This window comes from Rhinopithecus bieti, unplaced genomic scaffold, assembly GCF_001698545.2.
Source record: "Rhinopithecus bieti isolate Rb0 unplaced genomic scaffold, ASM169854v2 scaffold_25394, whole genome shotgun sequence".
Lineage (NCBI taxonomy): Eukaryota > Metazoa > Chordata > Mammalia > Primates > Cercopithecidae > Rhinopithecus > Rhinopithecus bieti.
In genome coordinates, this window is record NW_016811676.1 from 456291 (window position 1) to 469844 (window position 13554).

The 13554-nt window shown below is 43.3% G+C and overlaps 1 protein-coding gene and 1 pseudogene across 7 annotated transcripts in view; both read right to left on the reverse strand.

The window, feature by feature from the left end:
• The window catches only part of HLCS (holocarboxylase synthetase), a 261748-nt gene that overhangs the window by 23095 nt on the left and 225099 nt on the right, over positions 1-13554 (reverse strand). The gene's annotated exons all lie outside the window — the stretch shown is intronic.
• On the reverse strand, positions 5983-6744 carry LOC108543830 (bax inhibitor 1 pseudogene; annotated as a pseudogene). The gene has a single exon (XR_001889677.1). The product of XR_001889677.1 is annotated as a bax inhibitor 1 pseudogene (transcript).

A 13554-nucleotide genomic window follows, 5' to 3' on the forward strand; every position in this document is an offset into this window, starting at 1 on the left:
TCCATCATTATTTTCTGAACCATTTGAGAGTGAGTTGCAGCCCTAATGTCTCTGTATCTCTATATACTTCTGTGTGGCTTCCTAAAACCCAGGGTTTATCTTATTTAATTATGGTTCAATCTTGGAAATCAAGAGCATTGATACCACACTATTTTACTCTTTTCGTTTTCTTTTTGTGTGTGTGTGTGGAGTCTCGCTCTATCACCCAGGCTAGAGTGCAGTGGCGCGATCTTGGCTCACTGCAACCTCCGCCTCCCGGGTTCAAATGATTCTCCTGCCTCTCAGTCTCTTGAGTAGCTGGGATTACAGGCGTGCACCACTATGCCCGGCTAAGTCTTGTATTTTTAGTAGAGACGGGGTTTCACCATGTTGGTCAGGCTGGTCTCGAACTCCTGACCTCGTGATCCGCCCACCTCAGCCCCCCAAAGTGCTGGGATTACAGGCATGAGCCACCACACCCAGCTGATATAACACTATTATCTAATCCAGAGGTCAGCAGAATTTTCTATGAAGGGTCAGAGCGTAAATACTGTAGGCTCTGCAGGCCATATGGTTTGTATGCTCAGTTGCTCAAACCTGCCGTCCGAGGGCAAAGGCAACCATGCCTGTGTTTCAACATTTACGGACGTAAAAATTTGAATTTTACATAATGTTCATGTATCACAATATATTCCTTTTAACTAATAGGTTTTTTTGTTTTTGTTTTTGTTTTTTTAGAGCAACTTTAGGTTTACAGAAAAATTGTGCAGAAAGAGTTCCCATATGTCCGCTTCCCTAACAGTTTCCTTATCATTCGCATCTTGCTGTGGTGCGGCCATTTGTCACAATTTCTGAAGCGGTCTTGGTATGGGATCGTTAACTACAGCTCACTGCTTCCGTTAGGGTTCCTGCTTTGTGCTGTGCATTCTGTGGGTTTTGATAAACACACCGCATCTTGTGGCCACCGTGTCGGCTTCACACAGAACAGTTTCCCTGCCCTAAACATCCCCCTGTGCTTCGCTTATTCATTCCTCATCCCTTCCTGTCCCCGAACCCTTTGGCAACCACTGTTACTTCTACTATCTCTATAGTTTTGCCTTTCCCAAAGTGTCATATAAATTTTACTCCTTAAAATTTTTTCTGACCCTTTAAAATGTAAAAATCATGCTTAGCTTTCATGTGGTACGAAAACTGGCAGCAGGCCAGATCTGGCCGAAGGGTCACACTTTGCCAACCCCAGATCTCATCTATAGAGTGTATTCAAATTGTAGCCATTGTCCTAGTAATAATGCTCTTTTTTTCTGGTCTAAAAATCAAATCCAGGATCATCTGATGCTTTCAGCTGTCACGGCTCCTTAGTCTCCTTTTATCTGGTTCAGTTTCTTAGCCTTCTTTTTGTTCTTCATGATCCAGACATTTTTGGAAGAGCAGGGGCAGTTATTTTGTCCTATGTCCCTCAATTTAGATAATCTGATACCCCCGTTCTAAGACTTAGGCGTGCATGTCTAGCAGGAATACATGGAAGCGATGTTGTGACCTCAGGGCCTGATCGGGAGGCAGGCAGTGCTGTCTCCTAACATCGGGGATGTGAACTTTGACCCACAGGGTTATGTGGTTTGTGCTGGGTTTTCCCACTAAAATCCTTTGTAATTAATATGCACTTATGGGGAGATAAATCTGCTTCTCATGAAATTTAATCTACTAGTTTTAGTATCCATGAATGATTCTTGCTTGAATCAATTATTATTATTATTTTTTGAGACAGAGTCTCACTCTGTCACCCAGGCTGGAATGCAGTGGTGCAGCCTCCACCCACTGCAACCTCTGCCTCCTGGGTTCAGGCGATTCTCCTACCACAGCCTCCTGAGTAGCTGGGATTACAGGTGTGTGCCACCACACCCGGCAAATTTTTTATTTTAGTAGAGACAGGGTTTCTCTCTGTTGGTCAGGCTTGTCTCGAACTCTTGACCTCAGGCGATCCACCTGTCTTGGCCTCCCAAAGTGCTGAGATTACAGGTGTGAGCTACCTTGCCTGGCCTTGAATCAATTATTTACTTGATGGCTGCCAAATAGATTTTTCTGAGCCATCATTTCTTCTATATTCACTTGTTGGGTTCTACTGTAAGGAGTAACTTCTTCTTCTCCCCTCCACTTATTATTTATATTTTAATTTATTGATATCAGAGTAGACTTATGGATTCTTATTGTATTCAATAGATTGTATGCCTTCCTATCATTATTTATTTTGATACTCAAATTGTCACACACCTGGCAAGTGAATGCTCCTTCAGTCTGGCTGCTGGGTCCTACTGGTGTGTCCCAGTCATCTTTCAGCATAAGAGGTCTCTACTTTCAGGCACAAGAGGTTCTAGGCTCATCTTGAACTTTCTTAGCCCCCACCCTGGAATCAGCTATTTCTCCAAGGAGCTCTGGTTCCTTTTGGTGAAAAATGGTATTTAAAACAAAACTGAGGCTAAGAAAGAGACAGAAAATGTGTGTATGTGTGTCTAGGGTGTATATATACATTATAATTGTCCCTTGGTATTCATGGAGGATTTGTTCCAGACTGCCTCCCAAGTCCCACAATGAGCTCTGTGGAACTACTGAGCACACAAAAAATTGGCCCTCCATATACGTGGGTTTCACATCCCATGAATAATCTGCTTTGGTTGAAATAATTCCATGTATAGTATGATCCTTGCAGTTCATACCCCTGAGAAATCAAGGGTCAACTGTATTTCCTTCCGTCCGTCCCTCCCTCCCTCCCTCCTTCCTTCCTTCCTTCCTTCCCTCCTTCCTTTCTTTCTTCCTTCCTTCCTCTAGATTCTCAACTTCTTCCTCTATGTAATCTATCCATCCATCCATCCATCCATCCATCCATCCATCCAGTTTGAAAACCAAGTTCATCATAAACTCCAATCCAATCCAACACCACAAGGTTCATTCTAGCCCCCCCTTTTTCTATATTCATAAATTCCTTCTCCGATAGTGAGAAATCTGGCTCGCATTATCTACACTATTTATTCATTTGCTCACACCGTAATACACAGGGGAAGTGGTCTCGGCAGTGCTGACCCATATCACTGTGAAATCACACTTACTAACTAGAGTTCAACATTTGTTTACGGTTCTTTTTGCCCTTAGCATGAGGGTATAGATTCAAATATTGTATTGAACATTTCCTTGGATTTGTTCTTTTTTTCCCCCTTCACGTTAGTGTGGTTATTTGTCTGAAATCAGGTTAGGTTTAACTGTACTTCTATATTACATTTTACCCCCACACCCAAACCCCACCAATCCTTCTTTCTTTTTTCATTGTTTAACCTGGTTCAGAGTCAGAACTGTACACAGACAAGTATACTCTAAGAAGTCAGCTCCCCTACGCATCCCTTCGAGCTAGGTCTCCCACTCCATCTCCTTTCTGTAAACTGCAAATCAAAATCTCGTTCGTTTCTGGTTCATTCTTCTTGTGTTCCTTTTTATATAAATGAATGGATACATGCATATTTTCTTATTTCCTTGTCTTCCTTACAGAAAGTTACCATTTTGTAGATACTCTTTTGCCTCCCCCACCCCCCTAACTCCCCCACACTTAATATACCCGGGAAGCACTCTGTAAGTTCATAGAGCTTTTCCTCATTTTTTCTTTCTCTCTCTCTTTTTTTTTTTTTTTTTTTGAGACAGAGTCTCACTCTGTTGCCCAGGCTGGAATGCAGTGGCGCAATCTTGGCTCAGTGCAAGCTCTGCCTCCCGGGTTAACGCCATTCTCCTGCCTCAAGCCTCTGGAATAGCTGGGACTACAGGCGCCCACCACCACGCCCGGCTTATTTTTTTGTATTTTTATTTTTTATTTTTATTTATTTTTTTTAAAGGTTAAGGAATTTTATTTTTTACAAATTAAGACTATGTAGATTTCATATATTTCTGAATCTGAATCAGAAACACCTTTTGTCTTCACAGTATTGAGTTGAATGCGCCTGAGCTTGAAAATCAAAGGAACTAGAAAATTAAGTCGTAATTAGGAGATAACTTGTATTAAAAATCTGTTAGGCATTTTCTTTAAAAGTCGTTTTTTTTTTTTTTGTTTTTTTTTAATATCTGTCTTCTTGGCCACTGTTCTAAAGAAAAATCCATTATCCCCAGGCAAACAAGCACAGGAAGGTGGGAGGTTTGGCTTCAGTGAGATGTGAACCTCAAATTTTAGGCCCTGGCAGAGATCACCAAATTTTTGGAGAGGTTGTTAACAGGGTTTTAACGTGAAGGAAGTCCCTTTAGTGCGTTCTTTAAGCCAGAGGCTGGAGGCAGCCAAGCTACATCAGAGGAAAGCATCCTCAAAGTGAGCTTTTCCGGGTGCATTGGCATCAGGAATAAACACAACTTACGGATCAAATGGTTTCATGGGATAGAGCACAGGTACACGGTGCACTGTGAACCTGAGCCACGTGTCAATCTTGTGCCACGTGGTGTGAATAGAGATGAGCCAAAAATTATTGTCCTATTGTAATGAGTTTCAATGGCTCAATCCTCGTCACACTGAGCTCTGTAGAGCGAAGCTCAGAGCCACAACCCACTCCCAACCACTGCGCCCTTCTGTGGGCCAAGCTGTCGTGTGGCAGCCACAGGAAAGGAGTGAGATCCTCATTAGGGACTGTCCACCCCACTACTTGACGCCACAAAACTGCGCAGGAGAGGTTGGGCTGTCACTGGTTTGGCCACCTAACTCCCGCCCTAAAAGGCCACAATTTTCTGAAAAACAGGTAAAGGACCAAAAACTTAAAGTGCATCAGAAGATGAACATTTATCTTACTGCACTGAGTCTCTGGCTTGGATACTACTACTGGTAGTATTCAAGTCCAGTTGGGGACAGACTAAAATGCACTGAAGGACTATTAGGATTGCTGCCTCTAAGTTATCACAGCCCCCATTCTGTTCATGTGAAACGAGGAACTGCTTGGGCTTGGTAAAGGGATTTTGCTCCCCTGCCCCAAACAGGTCCTTATCTAGGTTTGCTCCCTGCTGCCCCAAACAGGGTCTGGCAGGAGTGGTTTACAATGCAGCTCCAGAGGCTCAACCATTCCCCTTCCCGTATCCTTGGCTCCAGACATTTAATCACAGCCACTTAGTAGAGGCCACTTCAGTAAGGGGACAACCAACTAAAACACAAAAACAGGGCAAGTTAGTGGGAACCTATGGATGCTGTACCTTGATACACATAATCAAACCTTTTTCAAGAAATGCCTGAAAAATTAGTCTTCCTTGTGTGGCTGGAAGTCTTCCACCCACGGATGGAAGCAGGCTGACTCCCTGAGGATCAGGGCAAGGGATGGGAAAGGGAACACATTACTTTTGTGAAGGCAAAGCAGAAGGTGTGTTTGCCCAGACCAGCGGATGGGCAGGCTCAGAGGAAGCAAAGCATCCACCAGAAAAGAGCTCTCCATTTTCTTTGTAGGGCTGGACAGTTCAGATAGGAGGTAAAGTTAACGCAATGGACACGTGAATTTCTTTCCAATGGAAAACTCCATGGCCAGTCCCACGAGGAACTGTGGCGCATTACCAAACAGCGATGAGGAAGGGAAGGGCCGGGTGGCCCTACCCAAACAGGTTCAGGTCCACTGGGTGAAGCCTGGTGGGAAAGCGACTTCTGAGTTTAGCGCCCTGCTGCTGGTCCCACTCCTCATCACTATGCAGCGTCGACTGCCTAAGTAGAGGAAGGAGCTACAGACTGGGTTGACAAAAAGGGGGAGTGAGGAGAACTCAGGAAGATGAAGCCAAAACTCCAATACTGTTATTCTGCTATCAGTTTTGGTTGATCAAAAAATTCAAAATAGAGGAAACCACCAAAGCACAAAAGTGTTTTTTCTGATGCTTTTCATTATCACAGAACACCACCACCTGTAATGTGTGTGCAAGAAGGAAATGAGGGGTGGAAGGAGAGGAAGTCAAAATGGGAAAGGGCTGGGATGGTCACTTCGTTTCTTCTCTTTCTTCTTATCCTTTTCATTCCATGGCCAGGATCATCATGAGTTTTCTGAAGAGAGTAACAAAATCTAAGAAGAGATCAATGCAGTGCCAGATATAATCTTGATCTCCATTTTCAGCCTTTTCAATAATGAGTTGAGTATCAAAAGGACAAAGCCACACATGACCACCAGTCCCACATACAGGTTTGCCTGGAAAAGCCAAATGGATCCAAAGAAAACATTCCCCACGGAAGACAAAAGCAACAGGCTCAGGGCTGACATCAAGATACCTCCCAGAAAGAGGTAGCTACGGCGCCTGGCATAGAGTGCACTGAGGGTGAAGCAGGTGAAGATCATTGCTGTGCCCATGAAAGCGGTGGGAAGGATGCTGGGGTTGACAGCAATACAAAATTCCAGGGCAGGGCCCAGGCCAACTCCTGTAAGGAAAGCAAATCCAGCAAGAAGTCCCAGTCTTTTCTGCTCAGTTTCATGGCTATGAGGTGTTGCCATCAGCCAAATCATCAATATCAGGGAGCCCAAGGCAGACAGCAGGCCAGCCTGAATGAAATGAGTGACCACATGGACATAGGACCCTGCAGCCGCCACAAACATACAAAGGGCAAAACTTGCATAGACCTTCTTCAGGTGCTGCTGTGTTGAGGGGGTTATATGATAAAATTTAAAAAGCACATCAAAGTTGATCTTTCGATCAAATATGTTCATGGTTCCAGAGTCTGTGCAACAGTCTCCACTCTTCCTAACCAGCCACTCCAAGGCCTACGGGTGCTTCTAACACCGGATGTGCTCTCTTTTTTGTATTTTTAGTAGAGACAGGGTTTCACCGTGTTAGCCAGGATGGTCTCGATCTCCTGACCTTGTGATCCACCTGCCTCAGCTTCCCAAAGTGCTAGGATTATAGGCGTGAGCCACCACGCCCGGCTCCTCATTTTTTCTTAAAGCTGAGCAGACTCCATTCTGTGGATGTAGCACAGCCTCTTCAGCCACTCTCTTACGTACAGGCATTTAAAGTAGTTCCTAAAAGGACAGTATAATGAACACTCTTATTTGCATAGATTTTTATATTGCTGAAGGTATATCTTCAGGGTAAACTGCTGGAAATAGGATGCTGAGCCAGAAGGTAAACACATTAGTAGCTTTATCAGATTCTGCCAGAACCCCCACTACTGCACACAGCCATGCAGAGATACCGGTTTCCCTACAGCCTCACCAATGGACAGTGGTGTGTGTCTGTGCATGTGTGTGTGTATACACAGTCAATTACCAGTTAATGTCTTTTGAGTTAACTCAAAAGTTAAGAGTTTCTTATATATTAGGGCAGGGTCCTCAGCTCTGCCCCACCCCTCCCACCCTCCAAAGACTGCACAGCAGAAGGTGAGAAGAGGGCAGGCAGGTGGGCAAGCAAGCTAGCAAAGCTTCATCTGTATTTACAGCCACTCCCTACAGCTCACATTACCACCTGAGCTCCACTTTCTGTCAGATCAGCAGCAGCATTAGATTCTCATAGGAGCGTGAACCCTATTGTGAACTGTGTGTCCAAGGGATCTAGGTTGCGTGCTCCTTATGAGAATTGAAGGCCTGATGATCTGAGGTGGAGCTGAGGTGGTGTTGCTAGCACTGGGGAGTGGCTGCAAATACAGATTAACATTAGCAGAGATGTTTGACTACAGAGACCATAATAAATCAACTGCTTGCAGACTCGTATCAAAACCCTCTCAGTGAGTGGCAAGAGACAATTAAGCTGCAGGCTTCACGGTGGCAAGTGAGTTGATGCACTTCAATTGTACAGCTGCATCCAGTGGCCTTAAAAGTACGTCTGACACAACTACACATCTCCATATGTTCTGGATTAAAGTCAAGGTGGAGTATCCTGAGATTGCCACAAAAGCACTGCAAAGCCTGCTTCTATTTTCAACATCCTATCTTTGTGAAGCAGGGCTTTCTGCAGTGATAGCAACCAAAGGGTGATTACATAGTAGACCAGACTTAAGCAACATACTTTGGGTGTCTCTGTCTCCATCACCCCCAGATGGAATCATCTAGTTACAGGAAAACAAGCTTGGGAATCCCACTGATTCTACATTATTGTGCATTGTATAATTATGTCATTATATATTATAATGTAATAATAATAAAAATAATAGAAATAAAGGTTACAAGAAATGTAATGCACTGGAATCATCCCAAAACCATCCCACTGCACCTCATCCACGGAAAAATTGTCTCCCATGAAACTGGCTCCCAGTGCCAGAAAGGTTGGGGACCACTGCATTAGAGAATACTAGTGCTTTACCTGTGATATCTGTTGCAAATATTACCACCCAGTTTGTCACTTTTCTTTTGCTTATCATGTTTTTTGCCATCCAAAAGTTGGTTTTTGTGGGTTTTTTTTTTTTGAGACAGGGTCTCCCTCTGTTGCCTGGACTGGAGTACAGTGGTGTGATCACGGCTTACTGCAGCCTCAACCTCCTGGGCTCAAGCGATCCTCCCACCTTGGCCACCTGAGTTGCTGGGACCACAGACATGCACCACTACATCTGGCTTTTTTTTTTTTTTTTTTGGTAGAGACAGGTTTTTACCATGTTGCTCAGACTGGCCTTGAACTCCTAGGCTCAACTGATCCGCCTGCCTCAGCCTCACAAAGTGCTAGGATTATAGGTGTGAGCCACCACACCTGACCCAAAAGTTATTTATTTTTATATTTTTATGGAGCCAAATATATCGATTTTTTTTATTGCCTCTTGTTTTTTGTGTTGTGTTTAGAGAACCTTTCCCTACGCCCGGGTTTTACAAGAATTCATCTACTTATTTCCAGTACTTCCATCTACTTATTTCATTTTTATTTATTTATATTTATTTATTTATTTTTGTTGCGATGGAGTCTTGCTCTGTTGCTCAGGCTGCAGTGCAGTGGCGTAATCTCGGCTCACTGCAAGCTCCACCTCCCGGGTTCACGCCATTCTCCTGCCTCTCCTCCCTCAGTCCCGAGCTGGGACTACAGGCGCCCGCCACCATGTCCGGCTAATTTTTTGTATTTTTAGTAGAGATGGGGTTTCACTGTGTTAGCCAGGATGGTCTTGATCTCCTGACCTCATGATCCACCCGCCTCGGCCTCCCAAAGTTCTGGGATTACAGGGATCAACCACTGTGCCCGGCAAGATTTCATTTTTAAAACTCAGATTCCTGATCCATTTGGAGTTCATTCTTGTGTCTGATGAAAGGTATGGGTCTGATTTTATCTTTTTGTCCAAAAGTCTGTCAGATTGTTCCAGGACCATTTGTTAAAAAGTCTACCCTTTAGTCACAGTGTAGTGGCTCACGCCTGTAATCCCAGCACTTTGCGAGGCCGAGGCAGGTGGATCGCTTGAGGTCAGGAGCTCGAGATCAGCCTGGTCAACATGGCGAAACACTGTTTCTACCCAAAATACAAAAAGTAGCCGGACATGGTGATGTGGGTCTGTAATCCCAGCTGCTGGAGAGACTGAGGCACGAGAATCGCCGGAACCCGGGAGGCAGAGGTTGTAGTGGGATGAGATCACACCACTGCACTCCAGCCTGGGCAACAGAGTAAGACTCTGTCTTAAAAAAAAAAAAAGAAAAGAAAAGTCTACCATTTGCTCTAGGGATTGGAAACCCTACCTTTATTATAGTCTAAATCTCCAAATGTAGTTGGGGTTATTTCTGGACTTTCTGTTCCTTTCTGCTGGTCCCTCCATTTATTCATGTGCCAATATCACACAGTTTCATAGTCTTCATAGCATGTTTTAAAATCTAGCCAGGCTATTACCCCCAGTGTCTTTCCTTTTTCATTGTTTTCCTGGCTATTCTCGCATATTTGCTTTTCTAGATGATCTTTAGCATCTACTTATCTAGCTCCACTGAAAAAGGCTTTGATGGGGTTAGGCACGGTGGATCACTCCTGTAATCCCAGCACTTTGGGAGGCCGAGGCAGGCGGATCACCTGAGGTCGGGAGTTTGAGACCAGCCTGGCCACCATGGAGAAACCCCGTCTCTACTAAAAATATAAAATTAGCTGGGCGTAGTGGTGTGTGCCTATAATCCCAGCTACTCGGGAGGCTGCCTGGGCAACAGGAGCGAAACTCTGCCTAAAAGGAAAAAAAAAAAGCCTTGATGGTATTTTTAGTCTAAGCGCATTAAATGTATAAATTAACTTGGGGAGAACTGACCACCTTTGTGATTTTGAGTTGTCCTATCTATGAGCAAAGGATGACTTATATTTGTTCAAACATACTTTTGTGTCTTTCAGATTGTTTTAAAGTGATCTCATTTTGATTGTGCATATTTCTTAAGTGCTATCTTATGTATTTTATCTTATTTGTTGCTATTATGAATATATCCCATAATTTCCTTTAACTGGTTATCGCTTGTTGTTTATAAAAACTGTGGATTTCTGTATAATAATTTTATACCCTGCTCTATTACTGAATTCTCTTATTTGTTGAGTTAGAGAGTCACTGATTCTCTAAGGTTTCTCATTTCATCTGCAAACAGATAGTTTTACTTCTTTTTCAATGATACCTTTAATTGACTTCTCTTGTCTGTTTGGATTGGCTAATACCTTTAGTACAATCCAAAAAGAAGTGGAGACAGTGGGCATCCTTGCCATGTTTCTGTTCTTAGTGTTTCCTTGCTATATAAGATGCTATCTAGGACTCACAGACACTTACAAGTCAGTAAATCATCCATTAAGTCCTATTTTGGAATTTTAAAATCAGGACAGGGTGGTGAATTTTATAAAGTGTTTTCTCAGTATCTATGGAGATAATCATAATTTTTCTTCTTTGATCTACTAATATATTAATGATTAATAGATCTATTAATGTTTTTAATATTAAACCAACCTTGCATTCTTAGAAAAAAAAATCACATTTGGTCATGGTGTATTATTGTCTTAATGTTAGATTCTGTTAGTTAATATTTATTTAGAATTTCTGCATTGATGCTCATTAGTGATACTGGCCTATAATTTTTATACTGTCTTTAACAGATTTAATATCAATATTATTTACTTCATTAAAATGAATTTGAAAATTTTCCTTCTTTTGATGAGCCCATCCTTTTCCACTGAAGTACTCCTTCTGAGGAAGACTAAAACAAATTTCTGCTAGTGATCCTGTAGGAAAATTCCAAAAGAAACCTTTTTGATTTCTTCCTGAAACAGCTTTCAGAACTCCTGTTCTCAATCAAATATCTTTGCACCTACAGCTCTGTGTGAGTTACTTGCAGCACATGGGTAGTAAGACAATGAGTTTACATTAATGTGGACTACATTTAAGAATCTACATATAAGAACCTTAACTGAGGCTTTACCTTAATACTCCAGACAAACAGGCTGGAGACCTGACCTCCTCAACAGGTCTGGACCAGTTCTGGTAGAGATCAGCCCAGAATGACCAGGCCTCTGAACATTTCACAAAATGTGTTCCATGGAGAGGGCGTGGACGAGAATAGGTAGCACTACCGAACGGCAAAGGAAAACACTTTAAGACTCTCCTCAACCATTCCCATTAAAATTTCAGAAACAGGCCAGGTGCAATGGCTCATGCCTGTAATCCCAGCACTTTGGGAGGCCGAGGCAGGTGGATCACCTGAGGTCAGGAGTTTGAGACTATTGTGACCAACATGGTGAAACCTCATCTCTACTAAAAATACAAAAATTAGCTCAGCATAGTGGCAGGCAACTGTAGTCCCAGATACTCTCGAGGCTGAGGCACAAGAATCACTTGAACTTGGGAGGCAAAGACTGCCGAGATCACACCACTGCACTCCAGCCTGGGTGACAGAGTGAGACACTGTCTCCAAAACAAAGAAAACCTCCAGAAACATATGAGAACATATTTAGATGTTTTGTATTGTATTAATACTTTTTGCTCAATTTTAACAAATGCCTCAGTCTTTGCTAGGAGCTACCCACCTCAACAAGCATGGGTTCCTGGCCATATCATCAAGGTCACAGTGGCAAAGCTGCCTCCAGAGCTAGACTCTCAAACAACGTTGCACATCAGAATTGCGTGTCCCAGATGGCTAGAATGCAGCTGGTCCAAAGACTGGGGTTCTAAAACCATGGCTCCCAAAGCGATTTTCAATGACGTTTTAAAACTACATGTCTTTTAAAATTTTCCAGAGCTACAACATCAAAGAGGCAGTAATTCTCTTCTGGTTCCTTCAGTGATTGAAATGAAGCATCGCATTATTTTGATATTTACTAGGACGGCACAATAATAGTCCCACAGATGGAGAAATTTCATTTTCTAGAGCCAGAGGGGGGTCGGTAGTCGAGGAAAACAAAAAAGGGGAAAGGAACAAAGAACTGGCATTCGGACATAAAGTGTGCACCAGAAAGTACCATTACATGCAAGATAGTCACTTAATGTGTCTGAGTCCCTGTTGGTGTTCTGTCTCCCTACAGTGACTTCATTCATGATCACCAGATGTCAGGCCTGCCAGATGTCGTTTTTAGCCCCATAAAGCATAGTAAGGGCTGGTGTCTCATGCACACACACACACATGTGCATGCACATGCACACACACACACGTGTGCATGCACATACACACACACATACACACTCACACACACACTTGACTGCCACCTCAATATGGCAGGTTTCCAACAGTGAGCACACCAGCCAACATGGCACCATCTTTCCACTCACTGTAAGATTTCTCCAAGGTCTTGTAAATGGATGAATGAATGAGCCATAGGGAAGGGGTATCTTCAGCTGTAGATCTCAAGACAACACTGCATGCAAGGCAATGGTTCCTTTGACTGAACACCCATCCACATGCTGGGCTCTTGGTATGAGCCATGTTCTCATTTAAATGTCCCAGTGACTCTCAAGGGAGAGTCTCAAGACATCATCATTGCCAAGTAGTCTCATTTTACTGCTGACGAGTGGAAGCTACACCGGAGAAGTGGCCTGGTGAGATCACAGAACAGTCAACCAGGTTTGCCTGGCTCAGAGGCCCATCTTCTCACTCACTAGGAAAGAATCTTTTGCTTTTATCAAAACCGAATCTCAAGGTAGAAATACCACCAGCAATTTTTTTTTTTTTTTTTTAATGAGACAGAGTCTTGCTCTTTGCCCAGCCTGGAGTGCCGTAGCACTCTCTCTGCTCACTGCAGCCTCTGCCTCCCAGGTTCAAGCAATTCTCATGCTTCAGCCACCTAAGTAGCTGGGACTATAGGCGTGCGCCACCACGCATGGCTAATTTTTGTATTTTTAGTAGAGATGGGGTTTTGCCATGTTGGCCAGGCTGGTCTTGAACTCCTGACCTCAGATGATCCGCCCATCTCGGTTTCTGAAAGTGTTGAGATTACAGGCATGAGTCACCACACCCAGCCAGCCAGCCTCTTAACATGCATTTGTGTAAGTTTAACACTGCTGGAGGCTATAAGGCTTTCTAGAAAGATCTGGAAATTGACTGCCAAATAATAACATCAAAATGGGGGTTCTTGTTTTATTTTCTTTTTCTGAGAACTGAAACAGTCATCTTACATTTTCTGAAAGTAAACACCACCAGCTTCGCAGCCAAGTTCATCAGTTCTGTGCTACGTGTCTGAATAGGTATTTTCCCA